This window comes from Salvelinus fontinalis, chromosome 26 (assembly GCF_029448725.1).
Source record: "Salvelinus fontinalis isolate EN_2023a chromosome 26, ASM2944872v1, whole genome shotgun sequence".
Lineage (NCBI taxonomy): Eukaryota > Metazoa > Chordata > Actinopteri > Salmoniformes > Salmonidae > Salvelinus > Salvelinus fontinalis.
The window spans coordinates 28,852,664-28,878,302 of NC_074690.1; the positions used below are offsets into that span (position 1 = coordinate 28,852,664).

The following is a 25,639-nucleotide window of genomic DNA, read 5'->3' on the forward strand; positions in this document are numbered from 1 at the left end:
CCATTCAAACCAATGAGGGTTCGGAACTTTGAAGCCAATTATCTCAATCTTCTTTTTGCACATAGAACCTTATAGTCCCAAGCTCTCGCAAAGTCTCAGTGAAAAGGACTCATTAAGCCCACAGAAAGAAGGGCTTGATTTGTCATTTCTACCTATAAACTATTAGCAAGGGACCAAATGACAATGACTAATTGGGTCTATAGTGGGAGAGAGGATGGGGTAGTGTCATGTAGAAATCAGAGTACTAAAATTAGATTTACAGATGATTGGGGACCTTTCAACAAAGATCTCACTACTCAGGAGCCCATTGATGGTGTAGACAACATTGTTAGGGTAGAATATAAATACATTTGCATCTGGTACAGAGAGTAAACCTAAAACATCTGCAAGGAATTATTTAATAGTGAGTGTTTATTGTATTTCTTGTAAAAAAAATGCAGCCATCTGAGATCTTACTTAGACTAAATGAGGCTTTTTACAATTGAAGCAAATACAAAGATATTTATCGTGATTTTATCCATTCAGCTTTTTTTTCTTACCAAAATACATCTCATCCTACGAACAAAATCAATACGGAGGAATCTCAGCTCTGAAAGGGTGTGATTTAGCCTCTTTTCATGGCACAGATGTGTGTTTTTGTCCCCAGTTCAGATGGAATAGTAAGCCTGAGTATGGGAACAAATGGCACTAACGCAAGGATCTTCTGACGTGATCTCATTTGGCCCATTCATTTCTCTACGATATTTGATTCCTACGCCGATTTCTCTGACCGACAGGAAATGGCATCAGCAGTCTGACAAGACAGAACAGTTTGACCTTTACAGACAACGAAGTGGAATGCTTTTCCTCACATTTTTATGTTTCTATACTCTTATAAAATAAATACATCCATGTCATTGTTTTTGATCAGGAAATGTTTAGATCTAGAGTATACTATAGCCTAAATGGTCTGTTCATACAAAATGAATGCCAATCTCTCCAAAAAGCAAGATTTCATTTCACTCTCTTCAGTCCCAAACTTAAAAACTTTGTTATCATCTTCACTAACTAATTTGTTGTCGTTTTTCACAGTTTTGATTTATCAGCAGAATTCAGTGGCGGACTAAATTGCAGTTGTCATGGGTTTTCTTCATGTCCCCCTCTGTTTATAGTGACAGCATGATAGCTAATGAGCCACAGTTGTGGACAAGCCCACTCTGTTTTCAAAGCAGATGCCAGTCCCCATTTGATCTCCACTGAATAACCTGCCATCTCCTCTCTGCATGCACAGTCCCTATTACCTCACAGGATGGGAGAATCTCTTATTGTCTAGTGCTTTGATAGGTCAGCATGTTGAGCTGTGTGAGTGTATAGTTACAGTATGTGATGTTTCTTTATAAAAATGTCAATGTGTGAGAGACACTGTGTACAAAACAGCTCTTTCGATGACAGACTGACCAGGTGAATCCAGGTGAAAGCTAGGATCCCTTATGGATGCCACCTGTTAAATCCACCTCAATCATTGTAGAAGAAGGAGAGGAGACAGGTTAAAGAAGGATTTTTAAGCTATAAGACAATTGAGACATGGAGTGTTATGTGTGCCATTCAGATGGTGAATGGACAAGAAAAAATAGTGCTTTTGAACGGGTTATGGTAGCAGGTGCCAGGCGCACCGGTTTGAGTGTGTCAAGAATTGCAAACCTGCTGTTTTTTTCCCTGTTAAACAGTTTCCTGTGTGTATCAAGAATGGTCCACCAACCAAAGGACATCCACTTGACAACTATGGGAAGCATTTGAGTCAACATCGGCCAGCATCCCTGTGGAATGCTTTCGACACCTTGTAGAGTCCATTCCCCGACGAATTGAGGCTGTACTGAAGGCAAAAGGGGGTGCGGCTCAATATTAAGGTGTTCTTAATGTTTTGTACACTCAGTGTATGAAACCGGTAAAGCTATAGCACACATTGGACATAAACAGTAAAGATTGTTTGTATGATACTATTATGGTAAGTGGTTCACTACTATCAAAACTGTAGAATTTTAGGCAGGGGGCTGGAGGACACTGAGTTTTGTAGTCCTGAAAGTTATCCCTCAGCATTTCACTTTAATATGTAAAGCATTGCTTTCAATCATGCAATCATTGCCACATTAGTTACTAACACAGCTACACTGTGTGAGATAATAATTAGAAAATTGGGCACACTAAATGTTGTATTTTATTTTCTAAGGGCCCCTAACACACAATACACTGCCCCTCTCTTTACACATTGCTGAGATAAAAGCACTTACATGGATCAGTATTACTGGCAATGGATGGGAACAATCTGCTGTTGCTTTTTAGGGATTATATTGGACACAACTCTAGGAAATGCTGTATAATTAGGCTATTAATAGCCCACAGTCAATTTCCTTTGTTAGGTCTGTAACGTAGTGAACGTTATGCCATAATCCAGTCCGTCTTTTCAGAGTGTGCGATTCCAGTTCCATGTTTTAAAGTAGCCAGCGGGCAGGAGGGATATGCCATGTGAACTATGTAATTCCAGCATTCTTCTGAGTAAAGTTCAACTAAAGTATATGAACGCCCCGACCTCAGTTCTTTTCAACATAAGTCATCTAAATAACTGGATGTTACAAGGTCTAGATGTATGTTTACATAAATCTGTTCGGCACAGGTATTCATATCTCTGACAAATGTATATATATTTTTTAAACCATTTTTAAAATCACCAAAAATATAATACACTGAGTGTATAAAACATTAGGAACATCTGAAGAGGTGGAGACAGGTTAGAGAAGGATTTTCAAGCCTTGATGGATTGCCTATGTGTGTCGTTCAGAGGGTGAATGGGTAAGACAAAGGATTTAAGTGCCTTTGAACGGGATATGGTAATAGGTGCCAGGCAGATTGTGTCAAGAACTGCAACGCTGCAGGGTTTTTCATGCTCAACAGTTTCCCGTGTGTATCAAGAATGGTCCACCACCCAAAGGACATCCAGCCAACTTGAAACAAATGTGGGAAGCAATTAAGTCAACATGGGCTAGCATCCCTGTGAGTAGCTTTTGACACCTTATAGTCCATGCCCCGACGGTTTGAGGCTGTTTTGAGGGCAAAAGGGGTTGCAACTCAATATTAGGAAGGTGTTCTTAATGTGTTGTACACTCAGTGTATATGTTTTGTTGAAAATATGATAGAGCAATTCATTGTTGTGAAGTCAGTTCTATGTTTGGTGGCAATTGTCTCTTATGTGCTGAAGGAAAACATTTTTATAAATAATTCATAATTATACTCTATATTACCTACGCAATTGTCTCCATCGCAACAGCTTAGCAGCCAAAAACAATTGATTGTCCCTAGTCCATCCGCCATGCCGGGTCTTAGTGGCATCTTGATTTCTGCTGTGTGGGTTTTCCTCCTCTATGCGTTGCATCAACAGAGCGAGCTGTCAGGTGCATGGAGCAGAGGCTCGTGCGGTTTGATACCTATACTGTCCACCACCAGTCGCTTCTATTATTTCTCATAAACGGTTGTTTCATTTAGGATTTATCGAATATCATTCCACTCATGAATTTTGACTTGAGAATACACTGAAGGTAAGCTCTGAATATTTTTCCGATATGTTGCATGTTTTCTTCCATACAAATAGCAAGTGGTTGATTTGATACATATACTGATGGTGAGGAATGGACCACATTAGCCTACTATCTACCTTCTTTGACAACTGTTTGTTGGACGAAAGGCATTATTTTAAAATAGGCTACATTGTAATCACCACCACGATGGTTGTATCACACACACTTGAAATTCCACAATTGTAGCGCCGATACAGCAGCCCACATCCGTTGCACACAGCAGCGCAACATATGAAGCATGATGAAGACAGCAGGAGCCAAGCCTGCTGCTCCTACACATGCCGTGAATAGTCTGTGCGCTGTTTGAGTTAAAGCTATTGATGAATGCATGCACATTTTCTGACAGTATTCTGTTATTTTCTCGTCTTTGAATGCAGTGCATGCTGTGTCTATAGCTCGTGAATCATTTAACTGTTCAATAAGTGTTTGGAAACAAGTTTTTGCTATTTGCATAGTTGAACATGAGTGTTTTGATCAAACGACACTTTCTTCCTATTAGTATATCAAATAGCCTACTAATCAGGGGACAAATTGTAGTATTTCATAGATGTATACTGTTGCTCTAAAGTATTGCTTCAAGTCATGGACAGAGATGGGCGTTATCATTCTCACAGAGAGAAGACTAGAGAGAAGACATCAGTGTTGCAGATGTATCTATGTAACTAAGCAGGTATTGCCAGGGTTTCCCCTCCTAAATATTATTAATACCTACATCAGATAGCACTTTTTTTAGGGTCTTCCTCTGACATTGAGGTCCTCGATGGCAGGAAGCTCGGCCCCAGTGATGTACTGGGCTGTACACACTGCCCTCTGTAGCGTCTTCCTGTCGGATGCCAAGTAGTTGCCATACCAAGCGGTGATGCAGCCAGTCAAGATGCTCTCAAGGGTAGAGCTGTATAACTTTTTGAGGATCTGTGGGCCCATGCCGAATATTTTCAGCCTCCTGAAGGGGGAAGAGGCGTTGTCGTGCTCTCTTCACGACTACGTTTGTGTGTGTGGACCATGATAATTCCTTAGTGATGTGGACAATGAGGAACTTGAATCTCTGGATCTGCTCCACTACAGCCCTGTGGATGGGGGTGTGCTCAGCCCTCTGTTTCCTGTAGTCCACGATCATCTCCTTTGTCTTGCTGACATTGAGGGAGAGGTTGTTGTCCTGGCACCATACTGCCAGGTCTCTGACCTCCTCCCTGTAGGCTGTCTCATTGTCGTCGGTGATCCAGTCTACAGCCTCTTTGGCTTCCTGCCATCCAGGACCTATATACAAGGCGTTGTTAGAGGAAGGCCCCAAAAATTTTCATAGTCTCCAGTCACCCAAGTCATAGACTTTTCTCTCTGCTACCGCACGGCAGCAGTACCGGAGCGCCAAGTCTAGGTCCAAAAGGCTCGTATTTCTGTTCAAAATGTTGTATCAATACTGCCCAAATGTGCCTAATTTGTTTATTAATACATTTTCATGTTCAAAATTGTGCACTCTCCTCAAACAATAGCATGGTATTCTTTCACTGTAATAGCTACTGTAAATTGGACGGTGGAGCTAGATTAACAAGAATTTAAGCTTTCTGACAATATTAGATATGTCTATGTCCTGGGAAATGTTCTTGTTACTTTCAAGGTCATGAGGGATCTGTGTCCCGTCCACTGGACGGTTGAGCTAATGTAAGCTAATGCGATTAGCATGAGGTTGTAAGTAACAAGAACATTTCCCAGGACACCATAGCAGCACCCACCCGTAGCACGCGCCCCAGCAGGTATATTTCACTGGTCATCCCCAAAGCAAACTCCTTCTTTGGCTGCCTTTCCTTCCAGTTCTCTGCTGCCAATGACTGGAACGAATTGCAAAAATCACTGAAGCTGGAGAGACATATCTCCCTCACTAGCTTTAAGCACCAGCTGTCAGAGCAGCTTACCGATCATTGCACCCGTACACAGCCCATCTGTAAATAGCCCACCCAACTACCTCATCCCCATTGTTATTTTTTTTTTGCTCCTTTGCACCCCAGTATCTCTACTTGCACATCTATCACGCCAGTGTTTATTGCTAAATTTTAACTTTTTTGCAATTATGGCCTATTTATTGCCTTACCTCCCTAATCTTACTACATTTGCACAAACTGTATATAGATTTTTCTATTGTGTTATTGACTGTTTGTTTATCCCATGTGTAACTCTGTGTTGTTTGTGTCGCACTGCTTTGCTTTATCTTGGCCAGGTCGCAGTTGTAAATGAGAACTTGTTCTCAACTGGCCTACCTGTTAAATAAAGGTGAAATTAAAAAATTAAATAAAAAACATTGGCTACGGAGAGTGTGATCACTAGGCTGGACCTTTAAACAGGTATTGATCATACCAGGGAGGTGTTCAGTCCCAGGGCCATGAGCTTAATGACCAGCTTGGAAGGGACTATGGTGTTGAAAGTTGAGCTGTAGTCATTTAATAGCATTCTCATATAGGTATTCATGTTGTCAAGATGTGATTGGGCAGTATGCAGTGCTGTGGCAATTGTCCGTGGTTCTGTTGGGGTGCAATGCAAATTGAAGTGGGTCCAGGGTGTCGGGTAACAAGGGTGTCAGGTAAGGTGGAGCTGATTTGGTCCTTGACCAGCCTCTCAAGTCACTTCATGATGACAGAAGTGAGTGCTACAGGGCGATAGCTGTTTAGGCAAGTTTCCTTTGTTTGGTTGGGTACAAGGACAATGATGGATAACTTGAAACATGTGGAGATTACAGAATGAGATAGGGACAGGTTGAATATGTTTATAAATACTCCAGCCATACCATCTGGGCCGGCTGCTTTGAAAGTATTCTCAGACTTAAGTCTTACTCACGTCGTCCACAAAGAAAGAGAGCACACTGCAGCGGGGATTCTCATAGGAGGATCAATGTTTTCCTTGGAGCAAGCGTAAAAAGGATTTAGCTCGTCTGGGACTGAGGTATCGGTGTTCGCCACATATCTGGGTTTCCCTTTATACAGTAGTCCTTGCAACATGTCTTGCATCATTGAATTGCGATTCCATTTTGTCCCTGTACTGTGTTTTTGCGTCTGATTGATTTTGTTGCCATTTACCCACGGGTTGTGGTTGGGATATGATACAGTTGAAGTCGGAAGTTTACATACACTTAGGTTGGAGTCATTAAAACTCGTTTTTCAACCACTCCACAATTTTCTTGTTAACAAACTATAGTTTTGGCAAGTCTGTTAGGACAAGTACTTTGTGCATGATGCAAGTAATTTTTCCAACAATTGTTTACAGACAGATCATTTCACTTATAATTCACTGTATCACAATTCTAGTGGGTCAGAAGTTTACATACACTAAGTTGACTGTACCTTTAAACAGCTTGGAAAATTCCAGAAAATTATGTCATTAGAAGCTTCTGATAGGCTAATTGACATAATTTGAGTCAATTGGAGGTGTACCTTTGGATGTATTTCAAAGCCTACCTTCAAACTCAGTGCGTCCTTGCTTGACATCATGGGAAAATCAAAAGAAATCAGCCAAGACCTCAGAAAAAAATTGTAGACCTCCACAAGTCTGGTTCATCCTTGGGAGCAATTTCCAAATGCATGAAGGTACCACGTTCATCTGTACAAACAATAGTATGCAAGTATAAACACCATGGAACCACGCAGCCGTCATACCACTTAGGAAGGAGACGCGTTCTGTCTCCTAGAGATGAACATACTTTGGTGCGAAAAGTGCAAATCAATCCCAGAACAAGGGCAGAACAATGGCAAAGGACCTTGTGAAGATGCTGGAGGAAACGGGTACAAAAGTATCTATGTCCACAGTAAAACGAGTCGTATAAATCGACATAACCTGAAAGGCTGCTCAGCAAGGAAGAAGCCACTTCTCTGAAACCGCCACAAAAAAAAGCCAGATCATACTTTTTGGAGAAATCTCCTCTGGTCTGATGAAACAAAAATAGAACCGTTTGGCCATGATGACCATCCTTATGTTTGGAGGAAAAAGGGGGATGCTTGCAAGCCGAAGAACACCATCCCAACCGTGACGCACGGGGGTGGCAGCATCATGTTGTGCGGGTGCTTTTGCTGCAGGAGGGACTGGTGCGCTTCACAAAATAGATGGCATCATGAGGAAATTTGTGGCTATATTGAAGCAACATCTCAAGACATCAGTCAGGAAGTTAAAGCTTGGTTGCAAATGGGTCTTCCAAATTGACAATGACCCCAAGCACACTTCCAAAGTTGTGGCAAAGGAGCACAAAGTCAAGGTATTGGAGTGGCAATTACAAAGCCCTGACCTCAATCCTATAGAAAATGTGTGGTCAGAACTGAAAAAGCTTGTGCGAGCAAGGAGGACTACAAACCTGACTTGGTTACACCAGCTCTGTCAGGAGGAATGGGACAAAATTCACCCAACTTATTGTGGGAAGCTTAAAGGCAATGCTACCAAATACTAATTGAGTGTATGTAAACTTCTGACCCACTGGGAATGTGATGAAAGAAATGAAAGCTGAAATTAATCTTCTCAACTGTTATTCTGACATTTCACATTCTTAAAAGAAAGTGGTGATCCTAACTGTCCTAAAACGGAGTTTTTACTATGGTTAAATGTCAGGAATTGTGAAACTGAGTTTAAATGTATTTGGCTAAGGTGTATGTAAATTTCAACTGTATGTACAATAAACGCAAAAAATGAAACGTCTTCACTGTCAACTGCGTTTATTTTCAAACTTAACATGTGTAAATATTTGTGTGACCATTAACAAGATTCAACAACTGAGACATAAACTGAACAAGTTCCACAGACATGTGACTAACAGAAATTGAATAATGTGTCCCTGAACAAAGGGGGGTCAATCAAAAGCAACTGTCAGTATCGGGTGTGGCCACCAGCTGCATTAAGTACAGAAGTGCATCTCCTCCTCATGGACTGCACCAGATTTGCCAGTTCTTGCTGTGAGATGTTACCCCACTCTTCCACCAAGACACCTGCAAGTTCCCGGACATTTCTGGGGGGAATGCCCTAGCCCTCACCCTCCGATCCAACAGGTCCCAGACGTGCTCAATGGGATTGAGATCCAGGCTCTTCGCTGGCCATGGCAGAACACTGACATTCCTGTCTTGCAGTAAATCACGCACAGAACGAGCACTATGGCTGGTGGCATTGTCATGCTGGAGGGTCATGTCAGGATGAGCCTGCAGGAAGAGTACCACATGAGGGAGGAGGATGTCTTCCCTGTAACGCACAGAATTGAGATTGCCTGCAACAACAACAAGCTCAGTCCGATGATGCTGTGACACATCGCCCCAGACCAGACCTCCACCTCCAAATCGATCCCGCTACAGAGTACAGGTCTCGGTGTAATGCTCATTCCTTTGATGATAAACGCAAATCCGACCATCACCCCTGGTGAGACAAAACCGCGACTCGTCAGTGAAGAGCACTTTTTGCCAGTCCTGTCTGGTCCAGCGATGGTGGGTTTGTGCCCATAGGTGACGTTGTTGCCGGTGATATCTGGTGAGGACCTGCCTTACAACAGGCTGAGAAAGGTTGGACTGAGGGCTTGTAGGCCTATTGTGGACAGTCTGAGCACTGATGGCGGAATTGTGCGTTCCTGGTGTAACTCGGGCAGTTGTTGTTGCCATCCTGTACCTGTCCCGCGGGTGTGATGTTCGGATGTATCGATCCTGTGCAGGTGTTACACGTGGTCTGGCACTGCGAGGACGATCAGCTGTCTGTCCTGTCTCCCTGTAGCGCTGTCTTAGGCGTCTCACAGTACGTACATTGCAATTTATTGCCTTGGCCACATCTGCAGTCCTCATGCCTCCTTGCAGCTTGCCTAAGGCACGTTCACGCAGATGTGCAGGGACCCTGGGCATCTTTCTGTTGGTGTTTTTCAGAGTCAGTAGAAAGGCCTCTTTAGTGTCCTAAGTTTTCATAACTGTGACCGTAATTGCCTACCATCTGTAAGCTGTTACTGTTAGTGTCTTAACCGTTCCACAGGTGCATGTTCATTGAACAAGCATGAGAAACCGTGTTTAACTTCTTATGGCTGCAAGGGGCAGTATTGAGTAGCCAGTTAAATCCTGCCCATTTCAAACGGCCTCGTACTCAATTCTTGCTCGTACAATATGCATATTATTATTACTATTGGATAGAAAACACTCTCTAGTTTCTAAAACCGTTTGAATTATTTCTCTGAGTGAAACAGAACTCCTTCTGCAGCACATTTCCTGACCAGGAAGTAGAATGTCAGAAATCGATGCTCTGTTCAACTTCATGCCTATACATGGGCAATGAACGTAAGAGTCTACGTACACTTCATACACCTTCCCCTGGTTGTCAAGAGGCGATGAGAGAAGAAATTTTGTGTCTATCTTGGTCTGAGGTGGAATTAAAGCTCTTTGTATGACGTGGCCGTCCATTTCCTGTTTCTGGAGCGCGCGAAAGAGGACATGGATTTGCCTTCTGTTTAGCTGTCGTTATGGACGACTAACATCTCCGGTTTAGATTTTATTTGATACATGTGACCATATCATCGTAAAGTATGTTTTTTCAATATAGTTTAATCAGATTATTGAAATTTTTTCGGGAGTTTTGCCGTGTTCCGTTCTCTGACTTTGTTGACGTTGGAGAGATCAGTGCCACTTGGCAAGTGCCCATGCTAAATCAAGAGGGAAATTTGCCGTTCCAGATCCAAACAACGACTGTTCTGGACAAAGGACACCTTGTCCAACATTCTGATGGAAGATCACCAAAAGTAAGAAACATTTTATGATGCTATTTCTAATATCTGTCGTGCATGTGAACTGGTCGTCGGCGCCCAAGTGTTTCTGGCTATTGTGGCTACGCTAATATAAAGCTATATTGTGTTTTCGCTGTAAAACACTTGATAAATCGGAAATATTGTCTGGAATCACAAGATTTTTATTTATTTTTTTATTTTTATTTCACCTTTATTTAACCAGGTAGGCTAGTTGAGAACAAGTTCTCATTTGCAACTGCGACCTGGCCAAGATAAAGCATAGCAGTGTGAACAGACAACAACACAGAGTTACACATGGAGTAAACAATAGACAAGTCAATAACATGGTAGAAAAAAGAGAATCTATATACAATGTGTGCAAAAGGCATGAGGTAGGCAATAAATCGAATAATTACAATTTAGCAGATTAACACTGGAGTGATAAATCATCAGATGATCATGTGCAAGAAGAGATACTGGTGTGCAGAAAAGTAAAATAAATAAAAGCAGTATGGGGTGAGGTAGGTAAATTGGGTGGGTAGTTTACAGATGGACTATGTACAGCTGCAGCGATCGGTTAGCTGCTCGGATAGCAGATTTTTAAAGTTGTTGAGGGAGATAAAAGTCTCCAACTTCAGAGATTTTTGCAATTCGTTCCATTCGCAGGCAGCAGAGAACTGGAAGGAAAGGCGTCCAAATGAGGTTTTGGCTTTAGGGATGATCAGTGAGATACACCTGCTGGAGCGCGTGCTACGGGTGGGTGTAGCCATCGTGACCAGTGAACTGAGAATGCGGCACTTTGCCTAGCATAGCCTTGTAGATGACCTGGAGCCAGTGGGTCTGACGACGAACATGTAGCGAGGGCCAGCCGACTAGGGCATACAGGTCGCAGTGGTGGGTCGTATAAGGTGCTTTAGTAACAAAACGGATGGCACTGTGATAAACTGCATCCAGTTTGCTGAGTAGAGTATTGAAGGCTATTTTGTAGATGACATCGCCGAAGTCGAGGATCGGTAGGATAGTCAGTTTTACTAGGGTAAGTTTGGCGGCGTGAGTGAAGTAGGCTTTGTTCCGGAATAGAAAGCCGACTCTAGATTTGATTTTGGATTGGAGATGTTTGATATGAGTCTGGAAGGAGAGTTTGCAGTCTAGCCAGACACCTAGGTACTTATAGATGTCCACATATTCTAGGTCGGAACCGTCCAGGGTGGTGATGCTAGTCGGGCGTGCGGGTGCATGCATCGAACGGTTGAAAAGCATGCATTTGGTTTTACTAGCGTTTAAGAGCAGTTGGAGGCCACGGAAGGAGTGTTGTATGGCATTGAAGCTCGTTTGGAGGTTAGATAGCACAGTGTCCAGGGAAGGGCCGGAAGTATACAGAATGGTGTCGTCTGCGTAGAGGTGGATCAGGGAATCGCCCGCAGCAAGAGCAGCATCATTGATGTATACAGAGAAAAGAGTCGGCCCGAGAATTGAACCCTGTGGTACCCCCATAGAGACTGCCAGAGGACCGGACAACATCCCCTCCGATTTGACACACTGAACTCTGTCTGCAAAGTAGTTGGTGAACCAGGCAAGGCAGTCATTAGAAAAACCGAGGCTATTGAGTCTGCCGATAAGAATATGGTGATTGACAGAGTCGAAAGCCTTGGCCAGGTCGATGAAGACGGCTGCACAGTAATGTCTTTTATCGATGGCGGTTATGATATCGTTTAGTACCTTTAGCGTGGCTGAGGTGCACCCGTGACCGGCTCGGAAACCGGATTGCACAGCGGAGAAGGTACGGTGGGATTCGAGATGGTCAGTGATCTGTTTGTTGACTTGGCTTTCGAAGACCTTAGCTAGGCAGGGCAGGATGGATATAGGTCTGTAACAGTTTGGGTCCAGGGTGTCTCCCCCTTTAAAGAGGGGGATGACAGCGGCAGCTTTCCAATCCTTGGGGATCTCAGATGATACGAAGGAGAGGTTGAACAGGCTGGTAATAGGGGGTGCGACAATGGCAGCGGACAGTTTCAGAAATAGGGGGCCCAGATTGTCAAGCCCAGCTGATTTGTATGGGTCCAGGTTTTCCAGCTCTTTCAGAACATCTGCTATCTGGATATGGGTAAAGGAGAAGCTGGGGAGGCTTGGGCGAGTAGCAGCGGGGGGGGGGGGGGGGCGGGGCTGTTGGCCAAGGTTGGAGTCGCCAGGTGGAAGGCATGGCCAGCCATTGAGAAATGTTTGTTGAAGTTTTCGATTATCATGGACTTATCAGTGGTGACCGTGTTATCTAGCCTCAGTGCAGTGGGCAGCTGGGAGGAGGTGCTCTTGTTTTCCATGGACTTTACAGTATCCCAGAACTTTTTGGAGTTAGAGCTACAGGATGCAAATTTCTGCTTGAAAAAGCTGGTCTTTGCTTTCCTGACTGACTGCGTGTATTGGTTCCTGACTTCCCTGAACAGTTGCATATCACGGGGGCTCTTCGATGCTATTACAGTTCGCCACAGGATGTTTTTGTGCTGGTCGAGGGCAGTCAGGTCTGGAGTGAACCAAGGGCTATATCTGTTCTTGGTTCTGCATTTTTTGAACGGAGCATGCTTGTCTAATATGGTGAGGAAGTAACTTTTAAAGAATGACCAGGCATCCTCAACTGACGGGATGAGGTCAATATCCTTCCAGGGTACCCGGGCCAGGTCGATTTAGAAAGGCCTGCTCGCAGAAGTGTTTCAGGGAGCGTTTGACAGTGATGAGGGGTGGTCGTTTGACCGTGGACCCGTGGCGGATACAGGCAATGAGGCAGTGATCGCTGAGATCTTGATTGAAGACAGCAGAGGTGTATTTGGAGGGCAAGTTGGTCAGGATAATGTCCATTAGGGTGCCCATGTTTACGGATTTAGGGTTGTACCTGGTAGGTTCCTTGATGATTTGAGTGAGATTGAGGGCATCAAGCTTAGATTGTAGGACTGCCGGGGTGTTAAGCATATCCCAGTTTAGGTCACCTAACAGAACAAACTCTGAAGCTAGATGGGGAGCGATCAATTCACAGATGGTGTCCAGGGCACAGCTGGGAGCTGAGGGGGGTCGGTAGCAGGCGGCAACAGTGAGAGACTTATTTCTGGAGAGATTAATTTTTAAAATTAGAAGTTCGAACTGTTTGGGCATAGACTTGGAAAGTATGACAGAACTTTGCAGGCTATCTCTGCAGTAGATTGCAACTCCTCCCCCTTTGGCAGTTCTATCTTGACGGAAAGTGTTATAGTTGGGTATGGAAATTTCAGAGTTTTTGGTGGCCTTCCTAAGCCAGGATTCAGACACGGCAAGGACATCAGGGTTGGCAGAGTGTGCTAAAGCGGTGAGTAAGGCAAACTTGGGGAGGAGGCTTCTGATGTTGACATGCATGAGGCCAAGGCTTTTTCGATCACAGAAGTCAACAAATGAGGGTGACTGGGGACATGCAGGGCCTGGGTTTACCTCCACATCACCCGAGGAACAGAGGAGTAGTAGAATGAGGGTGCGGCTAAAGGCTATCAAAACTGGTCGCCTAGAGCGTTGGGGACAAGGAATAAAAGGAGCAGATTTATGGGCGTGGTAGAATAGATTCTGGGCATAATGTGCAGACCAGGGTATGGTGGGGCACGGGTACAGCGGAGGCAAGCCCAGGCACTGGGTGATGATAAGAGAGGTTGTATCTCTGGACATGCTGGTCTCAATGGGTGAGGTCACCGCATGTGTGGGGGGTGGGACAAAGGAGGTATCAGAGGTACGGAGAGTGGAACTACGGGGTCCATTGCAAACCAAAACAATGATAACTAGCCTGAACAACAGTATGTAAGGCATATTGATATTAGAGAGAGACATACAATAAGGCTTAAAGTGATTGCAGGTCATGATTGGGAGAGCTAGCTAAAACAGCAGGTGAAATAACAGCAGCTAGTCAGCTAACACAGCAACAGAAGGTAAAAATGGCGACGACTGGGCAGAGAGGGTCGGATTAACTACACACAGATCCTGAGTTAAGGCACAGAGCCGACAGATAAAACACAAATAAACAGAATGGAGTACCGTGAATTAATGGACAGTCAAGCAGGCATCAGCTATGTAGCCAAGTGATCATAGTGTCCAGGGGGCAGCCGTAGATGGAGTAGTGAGGCCTCCACTAAGCTAGCACGCGTTTAAAGTTAGTAGCCCGGGGGGGTGGTCTGCTCAGACGGAGGGGGTCTGCTCAGACGGAGGCCGGTTGAGGGCACCGGTAGAGGGCACGTCTGCAAACCAGACGTGGTCGTGTCGACAGAGAATCCAAGCCGGATAGCGATGGCGAAAGAGAGGTTGTGAATTGTAGAATTGTGTTTGCTAACTGGTGCTAGCTTCCTAGCTGCGCTAGCTGCAAGATAAGCTAGCAGTTAGCAGACCGGGGCAGGCAAGTTAGCCTTTGGGGGACGTCGCGATGGGGGGGAAGTCTGTTTTTGCCTCTTCGTGCGGTGACGTCGATAGACCAGTCGTGGAATTAGTAGGGTTCCAGGTAGCTCTAGGTAGCTAACAGGCCTAGTAGGTTAGCAGAATGGGCCTTCAGCGGGCGTCACGCCTGAGGGGCCTTTTGGAGTCCCCGGGCAGATTATGTCGGTATTCCAGTCGTAGAGGATAGGCGGGGTTCCGTGCTCCGTATCGGCAGTAAATGGGTCCGGGTCTTGTAGCCCAGGAGTGGGCTTCAGTGGTAGCACAGGAGCCCTAGCCAATTAGCTTCAGGCTAATTGGTGCCTGCTCCGGTGCCTGCTCCGGTGCCTGCTCCGGGATGGAAACGCTAGCCAGGAGTGGTCACCCGGGATTGTGGTTAGCTAGTTGCGAAGATCCAGATGAAAATGTTCAGAGTTTGCGGTAGGAATCCGGGGATATGGAGAGAAATAGGTCCGTTATGCTCTGGTTTTAGTCACGTTGTTCGAACTAGCGAGAGCTTTCCGAGCTAAAGGTTAGCTGATGACCGCTAGCAATGGTTTGCTAACTGATAGCCAGCTAACTGCCTACCAGCTATCTTCAGTAGATGGATTCCAGATCAGAAGTAAATAGAAATACTTTAGAAAAAAGCAGATCCACGCCACATTGGGTGAGGCGGGTTGCAGGAGAGTATTTAGAAGTTGAGGTTTAAGAAAGTATTTTTAAAAGATATGCGAAGAAAAAGATGTAAAAAGATATATACAAGGGACACGGGACACGACAAAGACGTCTACACTGCTACGCCGTCTTGGAGCATTTTTGCCTGACTTTCAATTGCTGTACACTATGTATTTTTCAGAAATGTTTTATGATGAGTATTTAGTTATTTGGCGTTGGTGTCTGTAATTTCTGTCTGCTTTCGGTGCAATTTCTGACTGTAGCTGCAATGTAAACTATGATTTATAACTGAAATATGCACATTTTTCCAAAAAAAACATATGCTATACAATAAATATGTTATCAGACTGTCAACTGATGAGGTTGTTTCTTGGTTAGTGGCTATTTATATCTTTATTTGGCCGAATTTGTGATAGCTACTGATGGAGTCAAAAACTGATGGAGTAATAAAAGTGGAGTCTTTTGCTAACGTGGTTAGCTAATAGATTTACATATTTTGTCTTCCCTGTAAAACATTTTAAAAATCGGACATGTTGGCTGGATTCACGAGATGTGTACCTTTTCATATGCTGTATTGGACTTGTTAATGTGTGAAAGTTAAATACACTGCTCAAAAAAATAAAGGGAACACTTAAATAACACAATGTAACTCCAAGTCAATCACACTTCTGTGAAATCAAACTGTCCACTTAGGAAGCAACACTGATTGACAATAAATTTCACATGCTGTTGTGCAAATGGAATAGACAAAAGGTGGAAATTATAGGCAAAAGCAAGACACCCCCCAAAACAGGAGTGATTCTGCAGGTGGTGACCACAAACCACTTCTCAGTTCCTATGCTTCCTGGCTGATGTTTTGGTCACTTTTGAATGCTGGCGGTGCTCTCACTCTAGTGGTAGCATGAGACGGAGTCTACAACCCACACAAGTGGCTCAGGTAGTGCAGTTCATCCAGGATGGCACATCAATGCGAACTGTGGCAAAAAGGTTTGCTGTGTCTGTCAGCGTAGTGTCCAGAGCATGCAGGCGCTACCAGGAGACAGGCCAGTACATCAGGAGACGTGGAGGAGGCCGTAGGAGGGCAACAACCCAGCAGCGGGACCGCTACCTCCGCCTTTGTGCAAGGAGGTGCACTGCCAGCGCCCTGCAAAATGACCTCCAGCAGGCCACAAATGTGCATGTGTCTGCTCAAACGGTCAGAAACAGACTCCATGAGGGTGGTATGAGGGCCCGACGTCCACAGTTGGGGGTTGTGCTTACAGCCCAACACCGTGCAGGACGTTTGGCATTTGCCAGAGAACACCAAGATTGGCAAATTCGCCACTGGCGCCCTGTGCTCTTCACAGATGAAAGCAGGTTCACACTGAGCACATGAGCACATGTGACAGACGTGACAGAGTCTGGAGACGCCGTGGAGAACGTTCTGCTGCCTGCAACATCCTCCAGCATGACCGGTTTGGCGATGGGTCAGTCATGATGTGGGGTGGCATTTCTTTGTGGGGCCGCACAGCCCTCCATGTGCTTGCCAGAGGTAGCCTGACTGCCATTAGGTACCGAGATGAGATCCTCAGACCCCTTGTGAGACCATATGCTGACACATGCACATTTGTGGCCTGCTGGAGGTCATTTTGCAGGGCTCTGGCAGTGCACCTCCTTGCACTAAGGCGGAGGTACCGGTCCTGCTGCTGGGTTGTTGCCCTCCTACGGCCTCCTCCACGTCTCCTGATGTACTGGCCTGTCTCCTGGTAGCGCTTGCATGCTCTGGACACTACACTGACAGACACAGCAAACCTTTTTGCCACAGTTCGCATTGATGTGCCATCCTGGATTAACTGCACTACCTGAGCCACTTGTGTGGGTTGTAGACTCCGTCTCATGCTACCACTAGAGTGAGAGCACCGCCAGCATTCAAAAGTGACCAAAACATCAGCCAGGAAGCATAGGAACTGAGAAGTGGTCAGTGGTCACCACCTGCAGAATCACTCCTGTTTTGGGGGGTGTTTTGCTTTTGCCTATAATTTCCACCTTTTGTCTATTCAATTTGCACAACAGCATGTGAAATTTATTGTCAATCAGTGTTGCTTCCTAAGTGGACAGTTTGATTTCACAGAAGTGTGATTGACTTGGAGTTACATTGTGTTGTTTAAGTGTTCCCTTTATTTTTTTGAGCAGTGTATTTAAAAAATATATCTTTTGAATTTCGCGCTCTGCACTTGAAGTGGCTGTTGTCATAAATGTACCGACGTCGGGCTTGCACGCCAAACAGGTTAAACCCTTTACAATGAAGATCTGTGAAGTTATTTGGATTTTTATGAATTATATTTGAAAGACCGGGTCCTGAAAAGGGGACGGTTCTATTTTTGCTGAGTTTGTGAGATATGCATCGTATGATATGTACGATGTTTGAGAGACCCAGTGGGATTGTAAAGTATTGTTCTGTGGAAAGACAATAACAAGAAGAATTACATTTGATTAAAGGTCAAAATTGGTCCAGAGACAGAGCAGGGAGTAATTGAGTAAAGAGTTGATAAAAAAAATAATCTCAATGTAATATACAGGACATTTTGACTTAACTGGCATCTGTCAGGCTCTGCCATTTTCTAAGAAAGAGAGCTCTGCTCTCCATGAACGTATCGGGCTATGCTACTATCATCCTCGGCCACTTTTTACATTTCACTGGATTAGTATTCCTTTTTAAAGCTGCAATATAACTTTTTGGGGCAACTGACCAAATTCCCCATAGAAATGTGAGTTATAGATTAGTCTTTAAGTCTAAAATATGTTCTAGTGTGCTATTTCTATGCTTTCCGTTCTTATGTTTGGTTTTTGCATCTTTTACTTTCATTTTTTGACACCAGCTTCAAACAGCTGGTGATTGAAAATATAGTTCACAAAGGTTTAGATGGTACAATTTCTCTACACTTGTTTTGTCACAATCTGAAATTACTTCTTTAATTACTTATTATTTATCAGCAAGAGTCCTAAACACACTGTCACGCCCTGACCTCAGAGATCCTTTTTATTCTCTATTTTGGTTTAGGTCACCTATTTGACTAGGTGTCACGTTCGTCGTCCTCCTCATATGAAGAGGAGTAGTAAGAAGGATCCGAGGACCAATGTGCAGCGTGATATGAATACCTTGTTACATTTATTAACGAAGAACACTGAATAAACTTACAAAACAATAAACGGACAAACGAACGAAAACGCAACAGTCCCGTATGGTGACATACACAAAGACACAGAAACAATCACCCACAACCCACAATACAAAACAGGCTACCTAAATATGGTTCCCAATCAGAGACAACGACTAACACCTGCCGCTGATTGAGAACCATATCAGGCCAAACACATAGAAAGACAAACTAGACATACAACATAGAATGCCCACTCCGATCACACCCTGACCAAACAAAACATAGAAACATACAAAGCAAACTATGGTCAGGGCGTGACACTAGGGTGGGTACTCTAGATTTTGCATTTCTATGTTAGCCTGGTATGGTTCTCAGAGGCAGCTGTCTATCATTGTCTCTGATTGGGGATGATATTTAGGCAGCCTTTTCCCACCTGTTGTTTGTGGAATCTTGTTTTTGTGTAGTGCCTGTGAGCATTCCATTACTTCACGTTTCGTTTGTTTCTGTATTTGTTTTGGTGAGGTTCATTTATTAAAACATGTGGAACTCGACGCACGCTGCGCCTTGGAATAAATGGACCAACAATGTTCGTGACACACAGGGAGAATCAACTTAGAGACATTTGGTTGTCAACTTCATTGTGCCACACACTACGAGGGAGGATAGATATTGCATTTCAATTGAGTTAGGCCAAATAATATACTGTTTGTAGTTTGTAGATAAAGTAGCCGTGTCAAAGTGACTGCAGCCTGTGATGTGGAGAATCACAGTATCACAAAGTGGAACTGATTGTCAAGCACCAAGCATCCTCCGCATCACAGTCCCCTTCTCACTGTGTGTCAGAACTATATCAGGATTACATACACTACCATTCAAAAGTTTGGGGTCACTTACAAATGTTCTTGTTTTTGAAAGAAGAGCATTTTTTTTTGTCCATTTAAAATATCAAATGTATCCGAAATACAGTGTAGACGTTGATGTGTTAAATGACTATTGTAACTGGAAATGACAGATTTTTTTTTTTTTATGGATTATCTACATAGGCGTACAGAGGCCCATTATCAGCAACCATCACTCCTGTGTTCCAATGGCACGTTGTGTTAGCTAATCCAAGTTGATCATTTTAAAAGGCTAATTGATCATTAGAAAACCCTTTTGCAACTATGTTAGCACAGCTGTTCTGATTTAAAGAAGCAATACAACTGGCCTTCTTTAGACTAGTAGAGTATCTGGAACATCAGCATTTATGGGTTCGATTACAGGCTCAAAATGGCCATAAGCAAAGACCTTTCTTCTGAAACCCGTCAGTCTATTCTTGTTCTGAGAAATTGCCAAGAAACTGAAGATCTCGTTCAACGCTGTGTATTACTCCCTTCACAGAATAGCGCAAACTGGCTCTAACCAGAATAGAAAGAGGAGTGGGAGGCCCCGGTGCACAACTGAGCAAGAGGACATGTACATTAGAGTATCTAGTTTGAGAAACAGACGCCTCACAAGTCCTCAACTGGCAGCTTCACGAGCAGTGGACATTAGACTGGTGAAATCTGTCCTTTGGTCTGATGAGTCCAAATTTGAGATGATTAGTTCCAACCGCCGTGTCTTTGTGAGACGCAGAGTAGGTGAACGGATGATCTCTGCATGTGTGGTTCCCACCGTGAAGCATGGAGGTGTGCGGGTGCTTTGCTGGTGACACTGTCAGTGATTTATGTAGAATTCAAATTACGCTTAACCAGCATGGCTACCGCAGCATTCTGCAGCGATTCGCCATCCCATCTGGTTTGGTTTTAGTTGGATATCATTTGTTTTTCAACAGGACAATGACCCAAAACACACATCTAGGCTGTGTAAGAGCTATTTTACCAAGAAGGTGAGTGATGGAGTGCTGAATCAGATGATCTGGCCTACACAATCACCTGACCTCAACCCAATTAAGATGGTTTGGGATGAGTTGTACCGCAAAGTGAAGGAAAAGCAACCAACAAGTGCTCAGCATATGTGGGAACTCCTTCAAGACTGTTGGAAAGGCATTTCAGCTGAAGCTGATTGTGAGAATGCCAAGAGTGTGCAAAGCTGTCATCACGGCAAAGAGTGTCTACTTTGAAGAATCTCAAATAACATTTTGATTTATTTAACACTTTTTTCATTACTACATGATTCCATATGTGTTATTTCATAGTTTTGATGTCTTCACTATTATTCTACAATGTAGAAAATAGTAAAAATAAAGAAAAAACCTGAGTGGGTCAACTTTTGACTGGTACTCTATGTATGTGTGTGATTATATATTAGTGCATTCGTTAAGTATTCAGACTGGATTAACTAAAACAAATCCTCATCTAGACACAATACCCCATAATGACAAAGGGAAAACTGTTTTTTTGTTGCAGATATATTAAAATTAAAAACATATCTTATTTACAGCACCAGTGGTGGAAAAAGTACCCAATTGGCATACTTGAGTAAAGGTAAAGATACCTTAATAGAAAATGTGAAAGTCGGGTGACTTTTACTATGAGTAAAATTCTAAAAGTATTTGGTTTTAAATATACTTAAGTATTAAATGTAATTGTTAAAATATAGTATCAAAATTAAAGTATAAATAATTTCCCATTCCTTATAAAGCAAATCAGACGGCACGACTTTCTTGTTTATTTTATGGATAGCCAAGAGGAACACTCAAACACTCAGACATAATTTACAAACAATGCATTTGTGTTTAGTGAGTCCACCAGATCAGAGGCAGTAGCGATGACCAGGGATGTTCTCTTTAAGTGTGTGAATTGAACCAATGTCCAGTCCTACTAAGCATTCAAAATGTAACAATGTACTTTTGGGTGTCAGGGAAAATTCATGGAGTAAAAAGTTAATTATTTTCTTTTGAAATGTAGTGGAGTAAAAGTAGTCAAATATACATAGGTAGTATCTGTACTTTCCTAAGTAGTACTTTAAAGTATTTTTACTGAAGTACTTTAAACACTGCACCCCTACTTCCCGCAGCTATGTGGAGTGGGCTAGATGGCAAGTGGGTCCTGAGGAGTATAGAGGAGAGAGGCAGGTCCAACTGTGGAGGAGGGTGCATAATCAGATTTATTAGAGCCCAGCTAGTCCACTGTGTCAAGTGAACTGGCACAATGTCAGTTCATCTCTGAACAGCATTGACTCCATACAGCCAGAAATAGACGCCAGCCAAGGATTTGCTCTTAGAACTGCAGCTAGCTCTGTCTCTACCACTATAGAATAGATGGGATTCTATTATATAGGGCTGGAGCAGAAACTGTTTTTCAGACAGTCTAGTCGAAAGCAGGAGATAGATCAGTGTAGTGTTTTTCATGTTGTAATTTATCAAGACGATACATTTCCTCTGATTAAAGCTGTTAGTAAGGCTGAGGTTCAATTTGAAATAGATGTGAAAGCTGATAGGAAGCTGGGTACCCTGTAGAAGACTCTGTGATAGACCTTTGTAACTGACTGACACTATCTGTGGTCTTGCAGACCACTTTCTGTGTGGATCTAAAGGAGAAAACACTCCTGGAACACATACTGCTGTACACGCTCAGTTTTGTATTATTGTTACAATCACTGACTGGTAGAGTCAATAGTAGTTTATATCCTCCTCATAGTAGTTAGCTTTGGGTTATCTGTCAACCCAGCAATTACCTATTCCTCTCACACCTCCTCCACTAGTCCCCAGAGAGTCCTTCCAATGGCTTATCCTCTGAACCACTAGGGAACAGCACACTACATTAGGTCAGGTGTAGGCCACAATCTCTCAGGGCAGTTTGAACCTTTTCACACTACTAATACAAGCCAAGCCAGAGCAAGCTGTACTGTGCTGTCCTTGTTACCCATCCACCATAGTTTCTGGAACACTGCTGGAAAGGAAAATGTGAAAGATAGGCAAGCAAGCACAGTATGTTTTAGGTCTGCACTAAAAGGGTGTGACAATAGTAATTTATTGACTGCCTGCAAAATGAGGTGTTTACCTGTCCCAGATTTGACCGTTAGGTGCAGGGCATCTCTATAAATGGGAAATGGTTGAATACAAGAAGAACCATCTTTGCCATAATATTTTACTCCTTAAAGTATTTAACAAAACGGCACACAAATAATGTAAGTCAAACTCGGCAAAAAAAAGAAACGGCCCTCATTCAGGACCCTGTCTTTCAAAGATAATTCGTAAAAATCCAAAACTTCACAGATCTTCATTGTGGAGGGTTTAACAATGTTTCCAATGCTTGTTCAATGAACCATAAACTATTAATGAACATGCACCTGTGGAACGGTCATTAAGACATTAAGACAACTTACAGACCGTAGGCAATTAAGGTCACAGTTATGAAACTCAGGACACTAATGAGGCCTTTCTACGGACTCTGAAATACACCAAAAGAAAGATGCCCAGGGTCCCTGCTCATCTGCGTGAATGTGCCTTAGGCATGCTGCAAGGAGGCATGAGGACTGTAGATGTGTCCAGGGCAAAAAATTGCAATGTCTGTACTGTGAGACGCATTAGACAGCTCTTACGGGGAGCCAGGATGGACAGCTGATCGTCCTCGCAGTGGCAGACCACGTGTAACACTTGCACAGGATCGGTACAGCCGAACATCACACCTGCAGGACAGGATGGCAACATCAACTGCCCGAGCTACACCAGGAACGCACAATCCCTCCATCAGAGCTCAGACTGTCCGCAAAAGGCTAGAAAGGCTGGACTGAGGGCTTGTCGGCCTGTTGTAAGGCAGGTCCTCACCAGACATCACCGGCAACAACGTCGCCTATGGGCACAAATCCAGCATCGATGCACCAGACAGAACTGGCAAAAAGTGCTCTTCACTGACGAGTTGCAGTTTTGTCTCACCAGGGGTGATGGTCGGATTTGTGTTTATCGTCGAAGAAATGAGCGTTACACCGGTACCTGTACTCTGTAGTGGGATCGATTTGGTGGTGGAGGGTCCGTCATGGTCTGGGGCGATGTGTCACAGCATCATCGGACTGAGCTTGTTGTTGTTGCAGGCAATCTCAACGCTGTGCGTTACAGCGAAGACATGACAATGTCACCAGCCATACTGCTCGTCCAATGTGCGTATTTTCCTGCAAGACAGGAATGTCAGAGTTCTGCCATGGCCAGCGACGAGCCCGCATCTCAATCCCATTGAGCACATCTGGGTCCTTTTGGATCGGAGGGTGAGGGCTAGGGCATTCCCCACAAATGTCTGGGAACTTGCAGGTGCCTTGTTGGAAGAGTGGGGTAACATCTCACAGCAAGAACTGGCAAATCTGGTGCAGTCCATGAGGAGGAGATGCACTGAAGTACTGAATGCAGCTGGTTGCCACACCAGATACTGACTTACTTTTGATTTTGACTTTTTTCAGGGACACATTATTCCATTTCTGTTGTTGAGAACAAGTTCTCATTTACAACTGCGACCTGGCCAAGAAAGCAAAGCAGTTCGACACATACAACAACACAGCGTTACACATGAAATAAACAGTCAATAATACAGTATAAAAAGTCTTTATACAGTGTGTGCAAATAAAGGAGGTAAGGCAATAAATAGGCCATGGTGGCGAAGTAATTACAATATAGCAATTAAACACTGGAATGGTAGATGTGCAGAAGATGAATGTGCAAGTAGAGATACTGGGGTGCAAAGGACCAAGATAATTAAATAAATAAATACAGTATGGGGATGAGGTAGTTGGATGGGCTATTTACAGATGGGCTATGTACAGGTGCAGTGATTTGTGAGCTGCTCTGACAGCTGATGCTTAAAGCTAGTGAGGGAGATATCTGTCTCCAGTTTCAGTGATTTTTGCAATTCATTCCAGTCATTGGCAGCAGAGAACTGGAAGGAAAGGCGGCCAAAGGAGGAATTGGCTTTGGGTGACCAGTGAGATATACCTGCTGGAGCACGTGCTACGGGTGGGTGCTGCTATGGTGACCTGTGAGCTGAGATAAGGCGGGGCTTTACCTAGCAGAGACTTGTAGATGACCTGGAGCCAGTGGGTTTGACGACGAGTATGAAGCGAGGACCAGGCAACGTACAGGTCGTAGTGGTGGGTAGTATATGGGGCTTTGGTGACAAAACAGATGGCACTGTGATAGACTGCATCCAATTTGCTGAGTAGAATGTTGATGACATCGCCGATGTCGATCTATTTTGTAAATGACATCGCCGAAGTCGAGGATCGGTAGGATGGTCAGTTTTACAAGGGTATGTTTGGCAGCATGAGTGAAGGATGCTTTGTTGCGGAATAGGAAGCCGATTCTAGATTTAATTTTGGATTGGAGATGCTTAATGTGAGTCTGGAAGGAGAGTTTACAGTCTAACCAGACACCTAGGTATTTGTAGTTGTCCACATATTCTAAGTCAGAACTGTCCAGAGTGGTGATGCTGGACGGGCAGGCAGGTGCGGGCAGCAATCGGTTGAAGAGCATGCATTTAGTTTTGCTTGCATTTAAGAGCAGTTGGAGGCCACAGAAGGAGAGTTGTATGGCATCGAAGCTTGTCTGGAGGTTAGTTAACAGTGTCCAACGAAGGGCCAGGAGTATACAGAATGGTGTCGTCTGCGTAGAGGTGGATCAGAGAATCACCAGCAGCAAGAGCGGCATCATTGATGTATACAGAGAAGAGAGTCGGCCCGAGAATTAAACCCTGTGGCACCCCCATAGTCTGCCAGAGGTCCGGACAACAGGCCCTCCGATTTGACACACTGAACTATATCAGAGAAGCAGTTGGTGAACCAGGCGAGGCAATCATTTGAGAAACCAAGGCTGTTGAGTCTGCCGATAAGAATGTGGTGATTGACAGAGTCGAAAGCCGTGGCCTAGTTGACGAATATGGCTGCACAGTATTGTCTCTTATCGAAGGTGGTTATGATATCGTTTAGGACCTTGAGTGTGGTTGCGGTGCACCTATGACAAGCTCTGAAGCCAGATTGCATAGCAGTGAAGGTACGGTGGGATTCGAAATGGTCGGTAATCTGTTTGTTAACGTGGCTTTCGAAGACCTTAGAAAGGCAGGGCAGGATAGATATAGGTCTGTAGCAGTTTGGGTCAAGAATGTCTCCCCCATTGAAGAGGGGGATGACTG

At 44.0% G+C, this 25,639-nt stretch overlaps 1 protein-coding gene across 7 annotated transcripts in view; it reads left to right on the forward strand.

Moving 5' to 3' along the window:
* The first annotated feature begins 3,379 nt into the window (after nt 1-3,379).
* The window catches only part of LOC129824058 (disks large-associated protein 1-like), a 127,552-nt gene continuing 105,292 nt past the window's right edge, over nt 3,380-25,639 (forward strand). For 6 of the 7 annotated variants that reach the window (XM_055883345.1, XM_055883346.1, XM_055883344.1 and 3 more), the window contains exon 1: nt 3,381-3,569. The gene's annotated coding sequence lies outside the window, so the exon portion shown is untranslated. Of the gene's footprint in view, nt 3,570-25,639 lie in introns of all 7 variants that reach the window. The other variant, XM_055883351.1, reaches the window with a different exon arrangement.